General features: G+C 50.2%; 1 long non-coding RNA gene across 1 annotated transcript in view; it reads right to left on the bottom strand.

The window, feature by feature from the left end:
* Positions 1-10,793, bottom strand: part of LOC135905145 (uncharacterized) — a 154,023-nt gene that overhangs the window by 140,392 nt on the left and 2,838 nt on the right. The window contains exon 2 of the long non-coding RNA XR_011515110.1: positions 6,841-6,968. This is a non-coding gene — a long non-coding RNA (uncharacterized lncRNA). The remainder of the gene's footprint in view (positions 1-6,840; positions 6,969-10,793) is intronic.

A 10,793-nucleotide genomic window follows, 5' to 3' on the forward strand; every position in this document is an offset into this window, starting at 1 on the left:
AGATGCGCGTGCGCTTTTTATTTGAATTCTTGCGTTTACGCACTTCAAGGGGCCGATAAAAAGTCAAGGACAGCGAAGCCACTTTGCGGTTGAAGCCCCTTTTAGAAATTTCAGTACAAGGACGCGGAAGCTCCTCTCGCTCTGTTTTATACGCAAGGTCGTATTTGGCAAATGCCTTTTGCGGGAAATCCGCAATGTAGAAGGAGTTCTGTGCAAAGTGAACTTTTCATCAATCAGCCTGACAGTTGTGGAAAGCTGCAAGGGAAACCTACCTGACTCTCCCAGTATATGGAAAACTCGCCAATCGAAGAAAGATTGGCCCTGCTCAGAGCATCGAAGCCGGAACCAGGGCCTTTCCGGTGGAGCGGTCTCTCTAGCACCTGAGCTTACTTCAGGAGATTAGCAGACCACAGGGCAAGGCCAAATTAACTGAGGACTCGAAAAGAAGGTAAACTGAACTTTCGAACGTCGGGTGGATGTCAGTTCTCCCCTTTGATATGGTCGTCTTTCCATCGGACAGCGCGACGATAATCGACTACTTGACTGCGTTCGAGCATTCAGACTTGTCGTAACTGCCTCGCGATGAAAAACGCCTGTCTCGACAACAGCGTCGTCTTTGCGGAGGAAGCAAGAAGTAAAAAAGACAGAAAGTGAGCCAAACGGAATGGAGGCATGCGCATGTGCGCAGATGGGAAAACAACCATACGTCGTTCCACGTTAGTGCGCTATCGATAGAATGTTTTGGGTAGCTCAAAACGAGACGTCCAAACAGGAAATGCGATGTAAGAGTTGTAGACGGAAGCGATAAAGACTGTAGAGACTCATTTAGGCAACGGCTCTTGAGGCTAGAAATTGATGCCGTGTCTGCACGGTCTGTACGTCGTTGCATTGAGTGGCCACGTTGCGTATCAAAAGCGTCTGGCCGCCTAGAAGAGCATCCTCTAAAGGCCTTCATGCTAACTCAACGCACTCTGGTGGGTCGGTCTGCGGTGCTATGTCTAACTCGCTGTATACAATACGTAGCCTTGATCACTTTGTGCTGCAGATTGCCACCGATCAGTGTGTTTCTGCGGAAGTGTTGGGCTCCAATATTGCCGCCCGTTTTTCGACACCGAAGTATAAACAGATATCCCTTCCGTAAAGTGAACCTGCGAGTAAGTCCAAAACTTATAATCAAAGGAAACTTATATTACAGGCGTTAAATTAATCTGTAGTATTCAATTTATATTTTCAAGCTCACTGTGACGTCTTAGATTTGGAAAGCGTCAGCTCGAGTCTACAGCTAATCGCGTTTAATGAAATGGACCACATTGAGCACAAGTCAGTCGGGTGGGACGTCATAGACTATGGCAGCATTCTACTATCTTGAAGTGGAAAGTTGGGCCACTTGGTACACATTCATAACGGTAACGGCGCGAGCAAAATGACGACGGAGTGAAAGGCCGATAGAGCACTCGTCCTATGTCTTTTCACTCCGTCGTCGTTTTGTTCGCGCTGTTACCATTGTGAATTTGGTTCGCTGTTTATTGATAAAGGTGGGTCACAATGAGCCGTACATCAATCGAAAACTCAACCTAGAAACTTTCGATAATATTTATAGCTCGAATCGTGAGTAAAAAAGATATCTTGAAATCCGTTCCGTGACAACCCTATGGCGCACACCAGCGCCGAGCTTCTGTCGCGAAATTCAGGTCTGGCCTTCAGTTGCATCTCGTATAAGCAACCTTCTCCCAGCCAAATGAATGACTGTCAGAGTTCTGAAACGCTGTCTTACGCGAGTCCGGATTGATTTGGCGTTCGACTTTCAGACATGTCAACTGATATACAAACCGCGTACGGCCGAAGTGTGCCACGCATTCAAATCAGCGTCAAGTTACGGCATTTAATTCCGAAGCAACGCATGGGCTATGAGTGGCACCGTAGTGGTGGCTTTCAGATTATTTTCGACCACCTGCAGCTCTTGGGCGCGCACATGAATTTCGCATCGGAACGCAGCCACCGAAGGAGGGAGTGGAACCAACGACTTCGTCTTCGCAAGAAGCACGCCATAGTCATCGAGTCAATCACCACGGCTGGTGAGTGATAGGATTTGACGCATGCTGTTGAAGCGAGCGAGCCGTACTGCCCGTTCCTCAGTACGGACAGTATCGCACCTGGGGCAATTCCCTTGACTACGCAATAAAGAGCACGCAAAGTTAAATCTGCCACTGCAGTAGGTGCTAGCCACACGGTTGTCACGGAAGGGCGAGGCATCCAGTCATCGCAACGAAGTGTCCTTTACAGCCCGTTTAAAGAGCTCAGCATTCTCGGAAGCGTGTCCAGATAAGAGTTGGCACGACCGGGGGTATACGGTTACACACCGCCCTCCCTCCTACTGTTCACGCGTGCCCTCGGACGCTATATCTACCCTTTCACAACGCCTCCTCTCTTATCGAGCATCCGTTTCTAACGCGTTGCTTCCTTTTCTCTCGCCTTATCGACGTTTTGCGCAGCGCCTTTTTCTTTTGAGTGTGCTATCGCCTTGCCCAGCAGCACGGAGGAGTCCTAGCCGGGGCACCGCGTAGGCCGCGCTACGTCAAACGGTGGCTGCCCGCGTGGCAAGGCGAGATTAGATTAGCCCGGGGGGCAAGCGAGGCAGCGGCACGCGTGTTTCCTTTCGCGTTATCGCGCTGCCAGGAGCCGCGCAGACACTAGGCCACGGAGGCGGGCTGTGCGATCGCGACGGGAGACGCGTATCCCGTCGCCTCCGCCGTCGCGGATGTGGGGTAATTCCGCGTGTGCTGTCAAAGCGACGGCGTACGTACGCTATAACGTAAGAGTGTTCTAGTAAAGTTGCGAAACACGCAGATCCAACACATTGTTGGAATCTAAAGGACGCGAATCTTGTTCGACTTAACGAGGTGTGTAGGAGGCGGCTCACACGAGCGCAGCCTTGTCGTCGCCAGTACAGGCTGTTGTCTCCGTCACGAGGACAAAGACGACACAAAAAGGACGCTTGTCGAGGCAAGAATGTTGATGAGAGTTGTGTATGAGGGGGCGTAGAGAAGTGCGCTGCAAGATAACTTACACTCATAAAAAGTAAATAAGGGCGTAATTGTGTCTATGACTGACATCACCCTGGCACCCTTTTTGGGTGCGAGAGTGTGTGTGTTATAGACCTATTTGCACCCTTCCCTTTCACGGATGTAAATGTGTCTGTAACTGACGCCCTTGCACCATTTCTGGGTATAAGAGTGCGAGTTATATACATATTTACGCCCTTCTTCACGTTTAATGGTCTAAATTATATTACTGTTTGTGACACATGTCCAGATACATTAAATCTTCCATGCTTACCCCTTGTACCACAGTGGCACATCCATTCTGGGGCATTGACCAACAATGGACACATATTCAGGACCAGAGTCGCCTGTCCAGGCACATACCGACTCGCACATATCAACTAACCTAGTCTACTAGAACCGACAGCAGCCAGCAGCAAGTTGTCTATTCGGACACGTACCGGATCACCAAAGCTGTGTACGTATGTTCACAAATATAATCGGTTAGGAAACTACGGTGAACGCCAACCACCGGAGAAGGGGCTAGGAAAGCTTCACTGATATGACGTCAGGATTGATCGTTGATCTATTGATTGACTCCCTGACCGTGAGGCTTGATTCCGTTCGGGATCGCTCCGCATTCGTTCCAACCCCTCTCGTTTTGTTATAGTGTTCCAAATGTGGAGAAACCGCAAGACCTCCCATGGGACATCTCACTGCGACCTCACACATATCTCGCCTATGTCCCGTCCATAAGTTTGTCCCAAAAAATTTCGTTCGGGGTTGGGAGGAGGGGAAGGGGGTGGGCTCACGTTGCAGCTCAGCCTCCTCCTCATAAAATTTGTCCAAGGATCAAATACATTAATAACTGCATTGTCATTGCCAAAGATGCTGCAAACGAATTTTTGAACGCTACGCACTGTCAAGACAAGCAAAAGAGTCCCGTGGCCCATTACTTTCCGCAAAAGAAGTAACGAAATCGAACTTTTACCATGCAGAAATTCGCCCGAGCACCTAAATTTAAAAAAAAACGCAAAGGAAAGCACGTTGGCCGCAACTGAATGCCTACTTTGGGCACCTAATGTGGCTACCGAAGGAATATCGGATAAAACGCGAGACCCTTGGTCCACACAGAACCATACGCATACTGCTTGGTATCCTACACCGGCGAGACAAGACTTTCCGGAGAGGTTGCGCTCAAGCGAACTCATTGTAACCGTCAAGACCCCACAGTGATGGCGGCGAGCGACCATTGTTTCTTTCACTCGTCTGCTATTCAGGAAGCGTCCCAAACTCTGCCGGGCGAAAATCCACTCGGCCAGACAAAACCGAACGCACACCGAAGGCGCCGCGCTGTGGTCGGGACAACACGAGAAAAACGCATGCGCTCTGGCTGGCTCTGGCAGCCCAGGGGTAGTGAGAACAAGAAAACTGAAGAGGCTCAATGTGGTCCTCGCGAATAAAAGTCAAAGTAGAAAAATAACTAAGAATGTAGTCACTTTTGCTGTCTTTAGTGTCTAGACATGGATGCTTTGGCGCCGATGAAATGTTGATATTCTTTTCTGTGACATGACGGCACAGATGAACCACCACAAAGCCTCGTCTCTTCAGACTTCGTTGCTTGCTTTGTCAACTTGTCTGATAGTGTCTTGATTTGGCTTGTCTCATTGTATGGCCCGATGTACGACTTTAGAAAAGTTCATGCACCTTTGGCGTCAAATGTTTATAAGAACATTAATCCCACAAAGTTGCGGAATTGAAAATCTAAAGCACAACTTTGGAACGGTCAAGGCACCTTTCGCATCAAAAGCTTATGAGAACTTTACACCCATAAAATTTCGAAATTGAAATCCATGCGTTCCGTAGATTCCTCGGCCTCCGCGAGATGCCGCGACGAGCCCCCTTGCCATCGAAACGCCTTTGAAACTTTGTGCTCAGATGGGGCTCCTTGCGTTACGTGACCGCCGGTGCATGGGCGTTGCCGTGAAATGCAGCCCGAGTTTTCAATGTTCGCGCTGAAGTGTCTTTTCGGGCGTGGAAAAGACGTTCTAGACAAATCCAGAATGATTTCCGGCGCCGGGGGTTGTTTTGGTCGACGGTGCATGGCAGCACGAAAAAACTTCGGAAGGGGGGGGGTGAAGCCCCATAAGGCCCGCCCCCCCTCTGGCTACGCCCCTGCCAGCAACGTAAGTCTAAAACAAAGCCTTCTCAGTTGTTCCCCCAGCTTCATCTCGCCATGAACCGACCAATAGTTAAAAATGGCTGTGGCTTAGCTAAGGTTAAGCCCAGGATGCGAAGCATACTAGCCTTTATTTTAACGCGACAGCGTTAAGGAGCTCGTGTCGCAGGAAAGCTGGTGTCGTCGGCGTCGGCTCAGGCGTGCGGCGCTTGCTCAGGCGCACATTTCGTTGTCGCGCCGAACTCTGCGTTGCTCGACGCTCACCGCGTCCGATGCGGGGGGCGACGCCGCGAGCGACGGCGCGAGTTGGAGCCTCGTTTCTCCTCTGTCGTGACGTCACGGTGTCACGTGGTATTGAAGGCGACACCGCCGCGCCTGAGGAGCTGGGTTGAGCTCTCGTAATATGCTTCGCATAAAAACAGTGTGTATGCCGAGATTCTCGGCAAAACAGTGCCAAGTACCATCTGCCGCCCTCCATCATCCCGAGCTTCGCTATGTCGCTCATCGCTATGAAAGTCATTCAAAGTAAGGAATTGAAATGGCAAATCGTCTAGGTGAGTGTAAAGTGAGCGTAAGCGGAAAGAAAAGGCCGTTCCCGGTGAAACAAAGTGAAGGTACTCGCGTTAGCGAACGTGCACCCACCAGAAGCGCTGTGGTTCAAAGCTGATGGGAGTGTCAACGGGCCAGTGGGGGCGATAAGCAAAAGAAGATGGCAATATTGATAGAAAAAGATCAGTGAAGAGATAAAAAGTCGACGTCTCCATTGGCACGGGTAACGTCACGAGATAAAGCAGTCATAGGCAGGACGCCATAGTATCTACAGATTACCATTTGGTAAAGGGAAATGCCTCACACAGGCTAGGTGACTATTTTGGCCAGTCTGATTCAAAGGAGCTGCCATCAGTGATCTCCATCATCGCTCTCAACATCGTCGAATCGAGAAAGCACCAAGTACCGTTTGAGAATGCAGTGGTTAGTGTTGCTGTGTGATGTCCCTTATTTCGGCATATTCTCTTCCCGAGATTTCAAACAGGTTAAATGACCCAGCGCAAAGCATCACAGAGGGGTACAGAAAAGACGAGGACGAGCACTCTTTCTGTGTCCCTCTTTCCTACTATGCGCTGCACCATTTAACATTATGGAAAACCAACCTTCCCAAATCACCATCCTTCAAACCGGTCTCGAGCTATTCTTGTGTCCTCTGGACTAACCCTATCTGCGCCAATGCTCCTGACTTTCGAATATCAAGGCAGTGTGCTTGATCCACAGTGCTTCGGCTGCTTCAAAACACTGAGTTGGGCAAACAAAGGACAGGCCTCGCTCGCATCATCTTCTCTCGAGAGTCGTTCTTTTTTCTTTCCATGCATTTAACCTCTTCACGTCGCGTCAACGAAATCGGGTCCCGGAACGGCGTCAAACTCTTGCCCGGAAACGATCTGGGTGCGTTGAACCTCCATTCTGACCGCCCACCGTGCGAGGAACAAAAAGTAATAGTCAATTCGAGGAACAACAGCGCGAGTGTGTACCATAACGCGAAGGCAGAAGGGTTGGACGGGTGGGGAGGGAGGGGGGGGGGGGGGAGATCCATGTAGAAACACCGGTTACGGCAACATTGTATACCTGCGGGGTAGGCTCGGACGCCGGCCGTGGTGGTCCCACGGAACATTAAACACAATGCCGGTCCACTGCCGTTGGTCGCGCCGCATTAGCTTCTCCGGTCGAGCCTTCGTTTCTTGTTGTTAAGACGCCTACAAAAAAAAAGAGGACAAGTGCATTCGGTAGAGTTGTCTAGTTTGAAAATGCACACATTATCGTACGTCATACGTACTCAATTATCTTACGTTTTGCTACTGCTCTGCAACATCGTGCACGTTGGCGTAATAGCAGCAATTCTGCAGTTAGCCACCCACTTGCAGAGTGTTGCTCAGCGCGTGGGCTTCTTCGGAAACGTTCGTTCTTGCGGCAAAACAGCCGAGTAAGGATTATAGCTGCCGACTTTGAGAACGCGTACAGTCGCACTGCTGTGTACCGCGTTATCTTCCTTTCCTTTCGCTCTGTAATACCGCACATCTTCGCGTGATACCAGCACTTGTGCCGTTAGCAGTACCCCTGCTGACAGTCGCGCTACTTTTGTCTTCCTCTGTTAGCTTTCGTGGCACCTTTCTTGTGGTAAAGTGGGCACGATAGAAAAGGGTGGTAGGGTCAGTTGCCTGTAGTTTGAGCACACATCTAGAACGTGATGCAAGAATCTGCTCTGCAGTCTTCCCTTCCCGTTGTCATACCACACGCATTTGTGTAATCTCAGCACGGGTGCAGTAGACGCAGTTTCCAAGTTAGATCGAAAAACTCTTCAGAGATATTTACCTTTAACACCTCCCTCCAGTATTCGCAGCAACCCCAACTTTATTTGTCGTGAAGAATCGTATTCGCGTGTAAACAATAACTTAAAACAAACACAGACATATCAAGTCGTAGCCAAGCCGTAGCCTGAGCCGGATGCGATTTTATTTCACGCTGATGTTCTGTCGTTCGCCTACACCACAGGGTGTTGTCTGTCACGATCAAGAGAGAAAGCAGGGTACCCTTCGGGAAAACACTTCCGGGAAAAAAGGAAAGTGCGTTTTTATTTTTATCTCTGCAATATGAGCAACCTTAACGATAATCACCATCAATCTATTTCCTGCCTTCTGCGGTTTAAAAACATCTATCAGCAATCTCATCCAACTACTTCCGTCTTGCATCAGCCGCCTCCGTCCTGTGCCTGCAAGTGTTTTAATCGCACCAACTTATCCTCCGCCGTCCTCCACTGAGTTGGCTTTGCATTGGCACACTCAATCTGTAATATCAATAAACGATCAGTTATGTGTTCAACGCGTTACATCCACTGTGAAAATTCGACTGCTTTCTCTTAATATAAGCTTGATTATAAGCTGCATTCATCTGCGCCCTTATAGATACTGCCCTGTTCCTGTCTCGCCGTTACACAAAACCGTTCTTCGTTCCATGGAAACGTGGTCTTCTCTAATCATTCGTAAATAATTTCCTTTTATAATTGGCATAACAGGCATGATAATAATTATCAGGGGCCTCACTGCATCATCAAAGCTGTGGTTGTGAAAATGGTGGAGCCATTACGCGAGTCTGTGCGGTAGTGCACATTTTAGACGTGGGACAAGGTAGCGCTCACGACTAGAGGGCTTTTCCTGTCGCCGATGCCGCCGTGGCAACCCTACCTGTGCATTTTTCTGGCGGATACGAGCTTGCTCCGAAACGAATGCCAGCCCCTCCCAGAAGCTCTGGCTTCGATCACGAAATCGCGCTTTTGGGGCGACGCTCAGACAAGAGAGAATAAGCTATACACAATTGTTCCTCGAAGCGAGCGCGAAGGCCTTCGAAGAGTAATGATCCCAAAACACGCTACACTAGGTTACTGGGATGCCGAGTTTCTTTTAGTCACCGCCCACCAACACCACTACTTCCCCCGCCGTGGATCCGTTAGTCAAAATGTGGCAGTCTTCGTTTCTCCGATGGGGAAATGATCGCGTAAATAAACACCTTCTAGCCCCGGCCGAACGCCGCGCCGCCAGGTACTGGAGGGGTAATTTTACCCTGAAAGATAATCCGGACGTTCCTAAACCTGGACCTCGCTGCACGATCCTCGGCCGGGCGCGTCCGCCACAGCCACAGCGGAAGCCGAAAGAAAGCGAAACCTAAAGAGCGCGGGAAAAAGAGCAAGAAAAAGCGCGGGAAGCGCGCGAAGAACGACGGCGCGCGCCGGCGGCTCGGTCGCCCCGGCAACCGACGGCTATTTGGCGCCAAAAAGTGCAGCCGCGTCGGCGGCTCCCGCGCCGCGGCGGCGGCGGCTCCAGACGATGACCCGCCTACCAGCCAGACGACTTCGCTGGCGGTGCGTGACGTCTGCAAGACGTCATCTGCAACATGGCGTCACTTCCCTCTCGTAGGCGCTTCCGCGCGGCTTTCGCCGCTTGCGGTGGCGTTTCCCGTGCGCGAAAGGCGGCAGACGTCGGCAGCGTTTTCGTCGTCTGCTCTTGCGCGTGAAGCAAAAGCCGGCGGCACAAGCCAAAACCCCATTCTCAGCGGCGACGGTTGGCGCTTCTATATTTGCTGCACGCGTGCCGACAGAGGGTTTTCACTCCGTCAAAGACACCTTCTTGGGGACCAGGGCTGCGTTTGGACTCGCAGATCCCTCACTTTCTCTTCTGTCTTGCTCGTTCTTGCGTGCTCGCGAGACGAAGGCGTTTCTTAGACGTCTGCCTCGTCTCGGATGACTACGTGGCCAGGGAGACCCTTCCGCCAGACTGTCTCCTCCTCACCTACTCACTGCGGAATGCGAGGAATCCTTCGAGCATTCCTTGTTTCCATTCCGTTCCGTTTCTTTTATTCTTTTCGACAAAATCGAGTGTTCTGCAAGTCAGCTCGGGACGGGCGTAACGGTGTTGGATTTCGTAGATGGGGTTTCATCTTGCAACTTGGCTTAAGACTCTTTAAGCTTGTCATGCAGAGGGCGTGCTTTGGCCTCAACAGCTTCGCAAATGGGTTTGTGGGGGTACGTGATGGAGGGATGCTTGCTTCCGCATTCACAGTGCTATGCTTAAAGCAAAGGCAAGCTTTTTTTATTATTATTTCTTCGGATCTCATGATTATGTGTCATTCGGTGTCAAGCGAAGGTTCATTCGATGCTTGCGCAAATGCTAATGCACTACTGAGACGACCTTTCTACTCTATTTTCTACATTTGCCGGAAATAAAGGTTTAGTGCGCCCAACCCAATAAATAGAAAGAAACTGTCACGCATCAGAACGCCCTAAATAATTTACAGTAATAGATTTCCTGCGACCCAGTTTCGGTTTACATTTTCAAATGGTGTATCTGTAATGACGTAGCTGGCGGTTATACGGAAGAAAGACATATCGCGACGTTTTGGCAGTCGCTCCGGCTCGCTCTCTGATCTGTCATGTTGTTACTTCGGACGCATCAACGTGTACCTCACCCTTGGTCAACTTCGTACACAAGTGGTATTCTGTGAAAAAAGCTCCGCTGAATGAAAGAGTGGTGTGGCCTAGAGAGCAACAACTGACCCACACTGCCCCGTATGGGCAGGTCCTAGGCGACCGAAGAAGCGGGTCCTCAACGAGAACGCAGACCCCAGTTTAGCGGCTGACCACCTCTGTCACCCGAGAACATGTCTTCAGAGAGCAGCGTCAGACTTTCGTGCTCAAGGACCTATATATCAGAGCAAATAATTAGGTTCCTATGCACAGGGGCTATTAAAGCGTATCTCTGTCTCCAGGTGCATGACACTAGACCAAGTAATTAATAAAGGGAAAATGAGACATCCACCCAAGCGTAGCTAAGCGCTACAAGGGAAACCCATACTGGTTCCTCGACTGAAAAGCTTCGCAGTTGAAGCAAAATTCGTCCTGGTCCCGGAAGAGCTAAATTTTTCGTCAGCTGCGCAGCTTTCCTTTCGAAGAACCCGTATGGGTTTCCCTTGCAGCACTTAATTAGCTAGGTTTGAGTGGACGTCTCATTTTGCCTTTATTAATTGCTTCT

This window comes from Dermacentor albipictus, chromosome 6 (genome assembly GCF_038994185.2).
Source record: "Dermacentor albipictus isolate Rhodes 1998 colony chromosome 6, USDA_Dalb.pri_finalv2, whole genome shotgun sequence".
Lineage (NCBI taxonomy): Eukaryota > Metazoa > Arthropoda > Arachnida > Ixodida > Ixodidae > Dermacentor > Dermacentor albipictus.